The sequence below is a fragment of the Salmo trutta genome, chromosome 18, assembly GCF_901001165.1.
Source record: "Salmo trutta chromosome 18, fSalTru1.1, whole genome shotgun sequence".
Classification (NCBI taxonomy): Eukaryota; Metazoa; Chordata; class Actinopteri; order Salmoniformes; family Salmonidae; genus Salmo; species Salmo trutta.
In genome coordinates, this window is record NC_042974.1 from 25,791,029 (window position 1) to 25,805,070 (window position 14,042).

The 14,042-nt window shown below is 47.1% G+C and overlaps 1 long non-coding RNA gene across 1 annotated transcript in view; it reads left to right on the forward strand.

The window, feature by feature from the left end:
* The window catches only part of LOC115153079 (uncharacterized), an 80,850-nt gene that overhangs the window by 43,433 nt on the left and 23,375 nt on the right, over positions 1–14,042 (forward strand). The window contains exon 6 of the long non-coding RNA XR_003867634.1: positions 7,299–7,468. This is a non-coding gene — a long non-coding RNA (uncharacterized LOC115153079). The remainder of the gene's footprint in view (positions 1–7,298; positions 7,469–14,042) is intronic.

A 14,042-nucleotide genomic window follows, 5' to 3' on the forward strand; every position in this document is an offset into this window, starting at 1 on the left:
AGGGGGAACACAGGAATAAGTACCCAGAGACTAATGGGGAAAACGGTAACACCTGGAGGTGGGTGGAGACAATCACAAAGACAGGTGAAACAGATCAGGGCGTGACAATGCCTCTCTGTCTTAATGTAAATGAACTTTTGTTAGTCAGTTAGTTAGTCTGTCAATTGGTCCTCAGTCAGCCAAAAGGCCCTTATTCCCACCTCCCTCGAACGTCACCCAGGTCCAACCCACTCTGCCTCCATGTCAGTTTTTTTTGTGACACAGTGGGACAAACAGACAGTCACTTGTAAACAAGGCTAATTTTAGCAGGTGTTAAGGGTGACTGACCAGTGACCACATTCCCTTACACCTCCATGTACAGTATAATACAGTAGAGGACTGTGTTTGTGTGTGTGTGTAGGTGAAAGGTCATCCTACTTCCCTGATAACTATTTGAATAGGTGGGATGTATATTCAGACTCGGATAGATATCAGTACACTAATTTGTTTGGAGTTTTGGAACAAGTTGTTCTCCTACAATATACTACTCACCCAAACACAGGGAAGTGTGTGTGTGTGTGTTCCTACATTATCAGGACCCCAATGTTCTAACAATTCACCCGAATGTCCTGGAAAGGTAGGAAAACAATAACTTTTTTTGAAAAGTCAGGACTTTTTTCAGGTCCTGAATTTGTTCAAATGCAATTTAAGCTTAAGGGTTAGATTTAGTTTTAGGGGTTAGGGAAAATAGGATTTCTAATGGTAAATGTTTTTAAACTCAACAGTCCTGAAGTTTGTGCGTGCCTAGTAGGGCTTTTATAGGACAAAATGACGCCGACAAACATGGTCGCCTGGCTCCTAAGCAACTTTGCAGTATAAAAAATAAAAAAGTGTTATTTCTCACATTATTAGCTCAGAACACTTTTTGCATTCTGACAGCTGGAAAGAACCTTTAGATATTAGAGCAGCTGTAACTCACCAGCATTTTGACCATAAATACGACTTTCCTAAATTGGATCCTTTGTTCGTACCCCCCAAGGCAATTCCACTTATCCCAGAGGCTGTTCCAAGATGCCACCGGCGGAGAAGAGATAGTCGGAGTCTGACTTTAGTCTGACTCATGAGGCGTGCACACCATCCACCTCTTCAGAGTAAATTACTCGCTAATGTTCAGTCCCTGGAAATAAAGTAGACGAGCTCAGGGCGAGGACTGTAACATACTCTGTTTCACAGAATCATGGCTCTCTCCAGATATACTGTCCCCGTCCATACAGCCAGCTGGGTTCTCAGTACATCGCGCAGACAGGAATAAAGAACTCCGGGAAAAAGAAAGGAAGAGGTGTATGTTTCATGATTAACTATTCATGGTGTAATTATGGTATCGTACAGGAACTCAAGTCCTTTTGTTCACCTGACCTAGAATACCTTAATAAAATGCCGACTGCATTCTCCCGAGATAATTCTCTTCTGTCATTGTCACAGCCGTGTATATTCCCCCTCAGGCCGATACCACAACAGCACTCAAGGAACTACACTGGACATTGTGCAACCTGGAAACTGTACTGTATAGATGATATCTGCATGTGTGGTTCCCACCATGAAGCATGAAGGAGGAGGTGTGATGTGTTGGGGTGCTTTGCTGGTGACACTGTCAGTGATTGATTTAGAATTCAAGGCACACTTAACCAGCATGGCTACCACAGAATTCTGCAGCGATACGCAATCCCATCTGGTTTGTGCTTAGCAGGACTTTAATTTGTTTTTCAACAGGATAATGACCCAACACACCTCTAGGCTGTGTAAGGGCTATTTGACCAAGAAGGATAGTGATGGAGTGCTGCATCAGATGATCTGGCTTCCACAATCACCCGACCTCAACCCAATTGAGATGTTTTGGGATGAGTTGCACCGCAGAGTGCAGGAAAAGCAGCCAACAAGTGCTCAGCATATGTGGGAACTCCTTCAAGACTGTTGGGAAAGCATTCCAGCTGAAACTGATTGAGAGAATGCCAAGAGTGTGCAAAGCTGTCGTCAAAGCAAAGGGTGGCTACTTTGAAAAATCTACAATATATTTTGATTTGTTTAACACTTTTTTTTGGTTACAACATGATTCCATATGTGTTATTTCATAGTTTTCATGTCTTCACTATTATTCTACAATTTGGAAAATAGTAAAAATAAAGAAAAACCTTGAATGAGGTGTCCAAACTTTTTACTGGTGTTGTTTTATTTATATATATATATATATATATACACACACACACACACACACACACACACACAGTTGAAGTCGGAAGTTTACATACACCTTAGCCAAATGCATTTAAACTCTGATTTTCACAATTCCTGACATTTATCCTAGTAAAAATTCCATGTCTTAGGTCAGTTAGGATCACCACTTTATTTTAAGAATGTGAAATGTCAGAATAATAGAGAGAATAATTTATTTCTGCTTTTATTTCTTTCATCACATTCCCAGTGGGTCAGAAGTTTACCTACACTCAATTAGTATTTGGTAGCATTGCCTTTAAATTGCTTAACGTGGTTCAAACGTTTCGGGTAGCCTTCCACAAGCTTCCCACAATAAGTTGGGTGAATTTTGGCTCATTCCTCCTGACAGAGCTAGTGTAACTGAGTCAAGTTTGTAGGCCTCCTTGCTAGCACACTCCTTTTCAGTTCTGCCCACGAATGTTCAATGTGATTGAGGTCAGGGCTTTGTGATGGCCACTCCAATACCTTGACTTTGTTGTCCTTAAGCCATTTTGCCACAACTTTGGAAGTATGCTTGGGGTCATTGTCCATTTGGAAGACCCATTTGCGACCAAGCTTTAACTTCCTGACTGTCTTGAGATGTTGCTTGAGATGCCATCTATTTTGTGAAGTGCACCAGTCCCTCCTGCAGCAAAGCACCCCCACAACATGATGCTGCCACCCCTGTGCTTTACGGTTAGAATGGTGTTGCAAGCCTCCCCCTTTTTCCTCCAGACATAGCGAAGGTCATTGGCCAAGCAGATATGTTTTTGTTTCATCAGACCAGAGGACATTTCTCCAAAAAGTACGGACTTTGTCCCTATGTGCAGTTGCAAACCGTAGTCTGGCTTTTTTTATGGCAGTTTTGGAGCAGTGGCTTCTTCCTTGCTGAGCGGCCTTTCAGGATATGTCAATACAGGACGTTTTTACTGTGGATATGGATATTTTTGTACCTGTTTCCTCCAGCATCTTCACAAGGTCTCCTGCTGTTCTGGGATTGATTTGCACTTTTCGCATCAAAGTACGTTCATCTCTAGGAGACAGAACGCGTTTCCTTCCTGAGCGGTATGATGGCTGCGTGGTCCCATGGTGTATATACTTGCGTACTGTTGTTTGTACAAATGAACGTGGTACTTTCAGGCGTTTGAAAATTGCTCCCAAGGATGAACCAGCCTGGTGGAGGTCTACAATTTCTTTTCTGAGTTCTTGGCAGATTTCTTTTGATCCTAGGTTTTTGGCCTTTCTAGGGAGTTTTTCCTAGGGAGTTTTTCCTAGCCACCGTGCTTCTTTCACATGCATTGCTTGCTGTTTGGGGTTTTAGGCTGGGTTTCTGTACAGCACTTTGAGATTTCAGCTGATGTACGAAGGGCTATATAAATACATTTTATTTGATTTTCCCATGATGTCAAGCAATGAGGCACTGAGTTTGAAGGTAGGCCTTGAAATGCATCCACAGGTACACCTCCAATTACATTACATTTACATTTAAGTCATTTAGCAGACGCTCTTATCCAGAGCGACTTACAAATTGGTGCATTCACCTTATGATATCCAGTGGAACAACCACTTTACAATAGTGCATCTAAATCTTTTAAGGGGGGGGGGATAGAAGGATTACTTTATCCTATCCCAGGTATTCCTTAAAGAGGTGGGGTTTCAGGTGTCTCCGGAAGGTGGTGATTGACTCCGCTGTCCTGGCGTCGTGAGGGAGCTTGTTCCACCATTGGGGTGCCAGAGCAGCGAACAGTTTGGACTGGGCTGAGCGGGAACCATGCTTCCTCAGAGGTAGGGGGGCCAGCAGGCCAGAGGTGGATGAACTCAGTGCCCTTGTTTGGGTGTAGGGCCTGAAGGTATGGAGGTGCCGTTCCCCTCACAGCTCCGTAGGCAAGCACCATGGTCTTGTAGCGGATGCGAGCTTCAACTGGAAGCCAGTGGAGAGAGCGGAGGAGCGGGGTGACGTGAGAGAACTTGGGAAGTTTGAACACCAGATGGGCTGCGGCGTTCTGGATGAGTTGTAGGGGTTTAATGGCACAGGCAGGGAGCCCAGCCAACAGCGAGTTGCAGTAATCCAGACGGGAGATGACAAGTGCCTGGATTAGGACCTGCGTCGCTTCCTGTGTGAGGCAGGGTCGTACTCTGCGAATGTTGTAGAGCATGAACCTACAGGATCGGGTCACCGCCTTGATGTTAGTGGAGAACGACAGGGTGTTGTCCAGGATCACGCCAAGGTTCTTAGCACTCTGGGAGGAGGACACAAGGGAGTTGTCAACCGTGATGGCGAGATCATGTGAACGGGCAGTCCTTCCCCGGGAGAAAGAGCAGCTCCGTCTTGCCGAGGTTCAGCTTGAGGTGGTGATCCGTCATCCACACTGATATGTTTGCCAGACATGCAGAGATGCGATTCGCCACCTGGTTATCAGAAGGGGGAAAGGAGAAGATTAATTGTGTCGTCTGCATAGCAATGATAGGAGAGACCATGTGAGGATATGACAGAGCCAAGTGAATTGGTGTATAGCGAGAATAGGAGAGGGCCTAGAACAGAGCCCTGGGGGACACCAGTGGTGAGAGCGCGTGGTGCGGAGACAGATTCTCGCCACGCCACCTGGTAGGAGCGACCTGTCAGGTAGGACGCAATCCAAGCGTGGGCCGCGCCGGAGATGCCCAACTCGGAGAGGGTGGAGAGGAGGATCTGATGGTTCACAGTATCAAAGGCAGCAGATAGGTCTAGAAGGATGAGAGCAGAGGAGAGAGAGTTAGCTTTAGCAGTGCGGAGAGCCTCCGTGACACAGAGAAGAGCAGTCTCAGTTGAATGCCCAGTCTTGAAACCTGACTGATTAGGATCAAGAAGGTCATTCTGAGAGAGATAGCAGGAGAGCTGGCCAAGGACGGCACGTTCAAGAGTTTTGGAGAGAAAAGAAAGAAGGGATACTGGTCTGTAGTTGTTGACATGGGAGGGATCGAGTGTAGGTTTTTTCAGAAGGGGTGCAACTCTCGCTCTCTTGAAGACGGAAGGGACGTAGCCAGCGGTCAAGGATGAGTTGATGAGCGAGGTGAGGTAGGGGAGAAGGTCTCCGGAAATGGTCTGGAGAAGAGAGGAGGGGATAGGGTCAAGTGGGCAGGTTGTTGGGCGGCCGGCCGTCACAAGACGGAGAGAGAGAGGGGAGAAAGAGGTCAAAGCACAGGGTAGGGCAGTGTGAGCAGGACCAGCGGTGTCGTTTGACTTAGCAAACGAGGATCGGATATCGTCAACCTTCTTTTCAAAATGGTTGACAAAGTCATCCGCAGAGAGGGAGGAGGGGGGGGGGGGGAGGATTCAGGAGGGAGGAGAAGGTAGCAAAGAGCTTCCTAGGGTTAGAGGCAGATGCTTGGAATTTAGAGTGGTAGAAAGTGGCTTTAGCAGCAGAGACAGAAGAGGAGAATGTAGAGAGAAGGGAGTGAAAGGATGCCAGGTCCACAGGGAGGCGAGTTTTCCTCCATTTCCGCTCGGCTGCCCGGAGCCCTGTTCTGTGAGCTCGCAGTGAGTCGTCGATCCACGGAGCAGGAGGGGAGGACCGAGCCGGCCTGGAGGATAGGGGACAGAGAAAATCAAAGGATGCAGAAAGGGAGGAGAGGAGGGTTGAGGAGGCAGAATCAGGAGATAGGTTGGAGAAGGTTTGAGCAGAGGGAAGAGATGATAGGATGGAAGAGGAGAGAGTAGCGGGAGAGAGAGAGCGAAGGTTGGGACGGCGCAATACCATCCGAGTAGGGGCAGAGTGAGAAGTGTTGGATGAGAGCGAGAGGGAAAAGGATAACAAGGTAGTGGTCGGAGATTTGGAGGGGAGTTGCAATGAGATTAGTGGAAGAACAGCATCTAGTAAAGATGAGGTCAAGCGTATTGCCTGCCTTGTGAGTAGGGGGGGAAGGTGAGAGGGTGAGGTCAAAAGAGGAGAGGAGTGGAAAGAAGGAGGCAGAGAGGAATGAGTCAAAGGTAGACGTGGGGAGGTTAAAGTCACCCAGAACTGTGAGAGGTGAGCCATCCTCAGGAAAGGAACTTATCAAGGCGTCAAGCTCATTGATGAACTCTCCAAGGGAATCTGGAGGGCGATAAATGATAAGGATGTTAAGCTTGAAAGGGCTGGTAACTGTGACAGCATGGAATTCAAATGAGGAGGTAGACAGATGGGTCAGGGGAGAAAGGGAGAATGTCCACTTGGGAGAGATGAGGATTCCAGTGCCACCACCCCGCTGGCTCGATGCTCTAGGGGTATGCGAGAATACGTGGGCAGACGAGGAGAGAGCAGTAGGAGTAGCAGTGTTATCTGTGGTAATCCATGTTTCCGTCAGCGCCAGGAAGTCTAGGGACTGGAGGGTAGCATTGGCTGAGATGAACTCAGCCTTGTTGGCCGCAGACTGGCAGTTCCAGAGGCTGCCGGAGACCTGGAACTCCACGTGGGTCGTGCGCGCTGGGACCACCAGGTTAGAGTGGCAGCGGCCACGCGGTGTGAAGCGTTTGTATGGCCTGTGCAGAGGGGAGAGAACAGGGATAGACAGACACATAGTTGACAAGCTACAGAAGTGTTGTTTCTTGTATTATTGTCTCTTGTGTCTTTAGAGAACTGTTTCACTTTGATATCCTTTTTCTTGTGTTGTTCTTCTGTTCAATTGACTCAAATGATGTCCATTAGCCTATCAGAAGCTTATAAAGCTATGACATCCATTTCTGGAATTTTCCTAAGCTGTTTATAGGCACTGTCAACTTAGTGTATGTAAACTTCTGACCCACTGGAATTGTGATACAGAGAATTATAAGTGAAATAATCTGTCTGCAAACAATTGTTGGAAAAATGACTTGTCCTTGCACAAAGTAGATGTCCTAACCGACTTGCCAAAACTATAGTTTGTTAACAAGACATTTCTGGAGTGGTTGAAAAACGAGTTTTCATGAACCAACCTATGTGTATGTATACTTCCGACTTCAACTGTGTATATATGTTATATAACATCTTCTAAATGTGTTTGCAACCAATACAATTGTATTTGATCGAATCCCTCTTCTCTAACCTGCGTTGTCTGTTGTTTGTGTGTTCCAGGTGATGTTGTTCTGCGGTCTACCAGACCCTTGAGATGGCTGCCTGGTCCCTGGCCCCGTTTGTCATGGTAACCCAGGTCCACCTCCACCCTCCAGACCCTTTCGGAGGACCTGCCTCTGGAACCTGGACCTAGAACCCAGGAGAACCACATCCACGGAACCCTAATACAGGTCTGGAACCCATTCCATTCTCTAATACTGGCAACACACAATGAAAAAGAATGCGCTGTCTCAACGCACACACATTTGCACACGCACACACATTCTGACACAGTATGCACAGTCTCAACACGCACTCGCAGACACAGCTCTCAACACACCCTGTCAACACACAGTGCACATCCCATCAACCCCATTATCACACTGTGACAGTCCAGGGTAAATACAGATTTAGTACTGTCAACACACTCTGACAACAAGTGAACACTCACACAGTAATATCAACATGTACTAATGAGATATTGATACAGTCTTACTCATAATGGGACAGCTTGGCCCAAATCGGGGGCGTTAGTGTCGGGGGGGAATTAATAGCTTTGTTTTGTATTTTCCTTCCATGATCTGACAGTTATGATTTGAGAGTGATTTCTGGTCTTAAATACTGGCTGTGTTTCAGGGAGGTCTGTGGGATAGAGGGAGAGGAATGGGGTGAGAGCGATGGAGACAGGGTGAGAAGGAAAGAGAATAAAATGAGTAGGAGAGAGGGAGCATAAAAAAATGAGAGGTAGGGAGGCAGAAAAAGAGATTGAGATATGGGCTCGCAGAGGCTTACGGGTGTCTTTGTGAGAGCAGGGTTTATTTTATTTCCGGTCATGGTGGCCACGTGTGGAGTTTTCACAGATGTCCCTCTCTCTCTCTCTCTCTCTCTCTCTCGGAGTTGAGGATGACAGGAGAGCCATGTCTCTGTGGCCAGGGAGGAGAGAGGGAGGGAGGGTTGAGGGAGGAGAGAAATAGACGACCACTTTGAGAACATGCAGGGAGGATAAGATGGATGTAAGATCCATGTGATGCGTGTATACTCTATGGGGTGTTACAGTAGAGCCAAAGCTTGCAACCGGTGTTTCCTCAAAATAATTTCATTTCCTCAGCCCTCACACCTCTCTCCACCTCTGTCTACCATATTAGACAGGGAAGAAGACCCTCTGTTGTCAATCGATCATATTTATAAAGCACCTTTTTATAACAGCAGTTGTCACAAAGTGCGATACAGAGACCCAGCCTAACACACCAAACACCCCAAAGAGCAAGCAATGCAGATGTAGAAGCACGGTTGCTAGGAAAAATTCCCTAGAAAGGCAGGAACTTAGGAAGAAACCTATAGAGGAAGAAGGATCCGAAGGGTGGCCAGTCGTTTTCTGGCTCTGTCGGGTGAAGATTATAAGAGTACATGGCCATCAAGGCCAGAGGGAGTGAAAGAGAGGGGCACGTCTGGTGAACAGGTCAGAGTTCCATAGCCGCAGGCAGAACAGCAGAAACTGGATCAGCAAGACGACCAGGTGGACTGGGGCGGGGACAGCCAGGAGTCGTCAGGCCAGGTAGTCCTGTGGCATGGCCCTAGGGCTCATGTTCTCTGGGAGAGGAAAATTAAAGGGAACATTCCTAAGACCACACAGGACACCAGATAAGACAGGAGAATTATACCAAATAGGACAGACCCACCCTAGCCCCCAGGCACATAGACTATTGCAGCATAGATACTGGGGACTGAGACTTGGGGGTCTGGGGACACTGTTGCCCCATCCAAACTTACCCCCAGACAGGGCCAACCAAGCAGGATATAACTCCACCCACTTTGCCAAAGCACAACCCCCACACCAGCAAAGGAATATCAACAGCCCTAACTTACTACCCTGAGACAAGGCTGAGTATAGCCCATGAAGATTTCCCCCATCGCACAAGCCTCGTGGGGTCGCAAAACCAGACAGGAAGATCACGTCAGTGATTCAACCCATTCGAGTCAAGTATGGCGAATATCCTAGGGAGAGAGGACGGTCGAGTCATAGTCTTGTGAGTGTTGGGGATGGGCTGGAGTAGTGAGTGTTGGGGATGGGCTGGAGTAGTGAGTATTGGGGATGGGCTGGAGTAGTGAGTGTTGGGGATGGGCTGGAGTAGTGAGTGTTGGGGACGGGCTGGAGTAGTGAGTGTTGGGGACGGGCTGGAGTAGTGAGTGTTGGGGACGGGCTGGAGTAGTGAGTGTTGGGGACGGGCTGGAGTAGTGAGTGTTGGGGACGGGCTGGAGTAGTGAGTGTTGGGGACGGGCTGGAGTAGTGAGTGTTGGGGACGGGCTGGAGTAGTGAGTGTTGGGGACGGGCTGGAGTAGTGAGTGTTGGGGACGGGCTGGAGTACTCGATTCAAGGTTTGTATTAGATTGCTTATTTTTTTTATTCAACTATTTAGCAGGTTAAATGTGGTGGGGGAAGTCAACTGCCTTGAAAATGCTGTGATTTAAATTTCATTTTCAAAACAACCAGTAGGCTTAATTGGAAGAACAGATGGCATACTGCAAACTTTTTTTTGCCCTCAGCCTCATTTCACGCTAACATTGCGAGTACTCAAGATTCTTTGTTGACGAGAGTACTTGAACACAGACATTCTTTCAAATGCCCATCCCTAGTGTGTGTGTGTGTGTGTGTGTGTGTGTGTGTGTGTGTGTGTGTGTGTGTGTGTGTGTGTGTGTGTGTGTGTGTGTGTGTGTGTGTGTGTGTGGTATGTGCATGCATGCCTGTGCGTATAAGGGCCCTTGCATCAGTGTACTTGTTTACTTTAGACGATCCACCACAGATAGACCGGGCAGCGTGTCAGGTCCCGCCCGTTCAATCTGAATACGGAGGGGTGTCTTTCCCCCGATGGACCACAGATAAACGGGAGTGTTTGGAGACGCTGGGTCGAGATCTGGAGGAGCGCTTGGCTGGGGGTAGCCAAGAGGGGGGGCTGTTGTGGTGAGCGCCGGGGTTTGTACGCAAACGTTCTGGTTGTAAACACACTGTAGAGTATAGAGGAAAGACCAAAATAGACAGAGTGTACGTGTGGACTGGAGCATCACTCAGGGCCCACTAGATAGAGGAGATAGTGTGTATGCACACATACTGAGGCCCTGTTTATGCTGAAGTGATGAGGACAGTGTGTTCAGCTGCAGGGGATGGCTAATGTATGTTAATGTGTTACAGCAACTGTCCGGGAGTCAGTTGGTGTGTGTGTAACAGGTTGCAGATGTGGCTGTCTCTGCCCTATTGGGAAAAACCTTCCTAGCTTTAATTTGCTGATTTTAACTTCGCTTCTGTTGCTATCCAGAAGGCCCCTTTTCACATCCATTAACAGAGCGCGTAGACAGTACACATTCCCTGTACACTGACATACTCTTCCCCAGCTCTCTCTCCCACACCCCTAGCTGTGTGACCTGCAGCATCCCCCAGGAGGTTATCCCCAGAGCGTCATGCATCAGCAGATAGAGGTTAGCGTTATTAGAGATGGCTCTTTGGTTAAAGCACCACCAAACACAGTGCTAGCCAGCACTGCCCCGGTCCACCCGATAAGTTCTGTTGACACAACCTCCCCGGGCTTCCCCTGGACCGGCCTAACAAGGGAACAGACGGACCAGCACTAACAGAACCTGACGCCCGCACCCGACACGCACCAGGCCTGTCTATCCAGCATGCATAGCGTTGGTCAGTAGAGTTTTGGGTCACGCGGTGGGGAATTAATCCTTTGTGTATTTCCACAACACAAGTCAGGAGTTGTACCGTAGACTTGCCCATGGACACACTTTTTTTCTTAAGTGTTTGGAGGAAGGGTTCGTTACCTAAACAGCATTGTAGCTGTATGTAAGTGCCAAAATAAAGGAAACACCAACATAAAGTGTCTTTTTAATAGGGTTTTGGGCCACCACGAGCCAGAACAGCTTCAATGCACCTTGGCATAGATTCTACAAGTGTCTGAAACTCTATTGGAGGGATGAGATGCTATTCTTCGACGAGAAATTCCAAAATGTGGTGTTTTGTTGATAGTGGTGGAAAACGCTGTCTCAGGCGTCGCTCCAGAATCTCCTCTAGGTGTTCAATTGGGTTGAGATCTGGTGACTGAGACGGCCATGGCATATGGTTTACATCATTTTCATGCTCATCAAACCATTCAGTGACCACTCGTGCCCTGTGGATGGGGGCATTGTCATCCAATGGGGGCACAGCCATGGTAGCCAAAATAATGGCCTGCCCAGCATTTTTATACCTGACCCTAAGCATGATGGGATGTTAAATGCTTAATTAACTCAGGATCCACACCTGTGTGGAAGGACCTGCTTTCAATATACTTTGTATCCCCCATTTACTCAAATGTTTCCATTATTTTGGCAGTTACCTGTATCTGCCAAGCTGTTAAGAGCATTGGGCCAGTAACCTAAAGGTCGCTGGTTTAAATCCCCGAGCCGATTAGGTGAAAAATCTACTCTAATTTACCCTAATTGCTCCTGTAAATTGCTCCTGTAAATCGCTCTGAATAAGAGCGTCTGCTAAATGACTAAAATGTAAAATCTCGATCTGTGTTAACAAACCTCCAAACGAGCTTCAACGCCATACAACACTCCTTCCGTGGCCTCCAACTGCTCTTAAATGCTAGTAAAACTAAATGCATGCTCTTCAACTAATCGCTGCCCGCACCCGCCCGCCCGACTAGCATCACTACTCTGGACGGTTCTGACTTAGAATATGTGGACAAGTATAAATACCTAGGTGTCTGGCTAGACTCTCCTTCCAGACTCACCTTAAGCATCTCCAATCTAAAGTTAAATCTAGAATTGGCTTCCTATTTCGCAACAAAGCCTCGTTCACTCATGCTGCCAAACATACCCTCAAAAAACGGACTATCCTTGACTTCGGCGATGTCATTTACAAAATAGCCTCCAACACTCTACTCAGCACATTGGATGCATCCAATCACAGTGCCATCCGTTTTGTCACCAAAGCCCCATATACTACCCACCACTGCGACCTGTATGCTCTCGTTGGCTGGTCCTCGCTACATATTCGTCGCCAAACCCACTGGCTCCAGGTCATCTATAAGTCTTTGCTAGGTATAGCTCCGTCTTATCTCAGCTCACTGGTCACCATAACAACACCCACCCGTAGCACACGCTCCAGCAGGTATATTTCACTGGTCATCCCCAAAGCCAACACCTGCTTTGGCCGCCTTTCCTTCCAGTTCTTTGCTGCCAATGACTGGAATGAATTGCAAAAATCATTGAAGTTGGAGTCTTATATCTCCCTCACTAACTTTAAGCGTCAGCTCTCAGAGCAGCTTACCGATCACTGCAGCTGTACCCAGCCCATCTGTAAATAGCCCATCCAACTACCTATCTCATGCCCATATTTGTTTTTGTTTTTCTGCTCTTTTGCACACCAGTATTTCTACTTGCACATCCTCATCTGTACATATATCACTCCAGTGTAAATTGCCAAATTGTAATTACTTCTCCACTATTGGCCTATTTGCCTTACCTCCTTACTTCATTTGCACACACTGTATACAGATTTTTCTATTGTGTTATTGACTGTACGTTTGTTTAGCCCATGTGTAACTTTGTTGTTTTTGTCGCACTGCTTTGTTTTATCTTGGCCAGGTCGCAGTTGTAAATGAGAACTTGTTCTCAACTGGCCTACCTGGTTAAATAAAGGTGAAATAAAAATAAATAAAACAATCTGTATGTGTGTAGCCTCAGAGCTTTTCTGTAGCAGACGGAAGTCTAGCTGTAGTGCTGTTTCTGAGGTTGTAGCCCGATTTATCCTGGTCTCAGACCGGTTTGTGCTGTCTTGCCATCTCCTATGGTTGACCATCGGAGTTGGCAAGACAACACAAACAGATCTGGGTCCAGGCTATAGCTAGAAAGGGGCCATTCAACATTGCAGCTGACTTTAAAGGCGTGTCTATACTGACTGATCTACAAATCACCTTGCATCGTAAATGACTACTCACTATTATTTGTAGATCAGTCAGTCACAATTTACCCATCATACATCATGGTTTTGATGCTCTTGAACTCAGCCAGGGTCTGTAGAGAGTAGGACTAGTACAGCACAAACAGATCTGGGACCAGGCTATAGCTAGAAAGGGTTCGTAGAGAGTAGTACTAGTACAGCACAAACAGATCTGAGACCAGGCTTTAGTTAGTTAGGGTGAGTAGTACTAGTATGCGTAATGAAAGAGGACACAGAAGGTCACCACTCCTCCATGTTCTCTCTGGCTCACTGTTCTAATACAACAACCCTAGCTGCTTTCTGTCTGCTCCGATCGTTCACATACACACACACACACACACTGGTCATGCTTCTCTCCCTCGTCTGCACAGTGGCAATAACAAGCAAGTCCCTGGGGTGCAGTTGAGCTCCACAGCTCCGTGACGGGTAAAGATTGAAGATGTCATTGTTCACACATGCCACAGGGCTTGTTTGTCTCATATTGTCTGCTTGTGTGTGTAGGACCATGTCTATCATTAGTTCTGAATTGTTTGTTTGTATGTTTGTGTATCTTTGGATGCTCATGCTTAGGTGTAAATGTAGCAAAAGTATTTGAGTGTCTGCTTATTTGTTTGTATTTTTGTGTAAGTGTCTTATTGAAGGGTTTGTGTGCATGTGTGTTTTCTGGTGGTTTCTTGCGTTTGGGTGCACTTTTCTGTATGTTTGCGCGCCTGTGTGCGTGCGCCTGTGCGCGTCTAGCTGTGCCCTGTGGTCAGTCCCTGGTCGTGGATGTGGGAGTG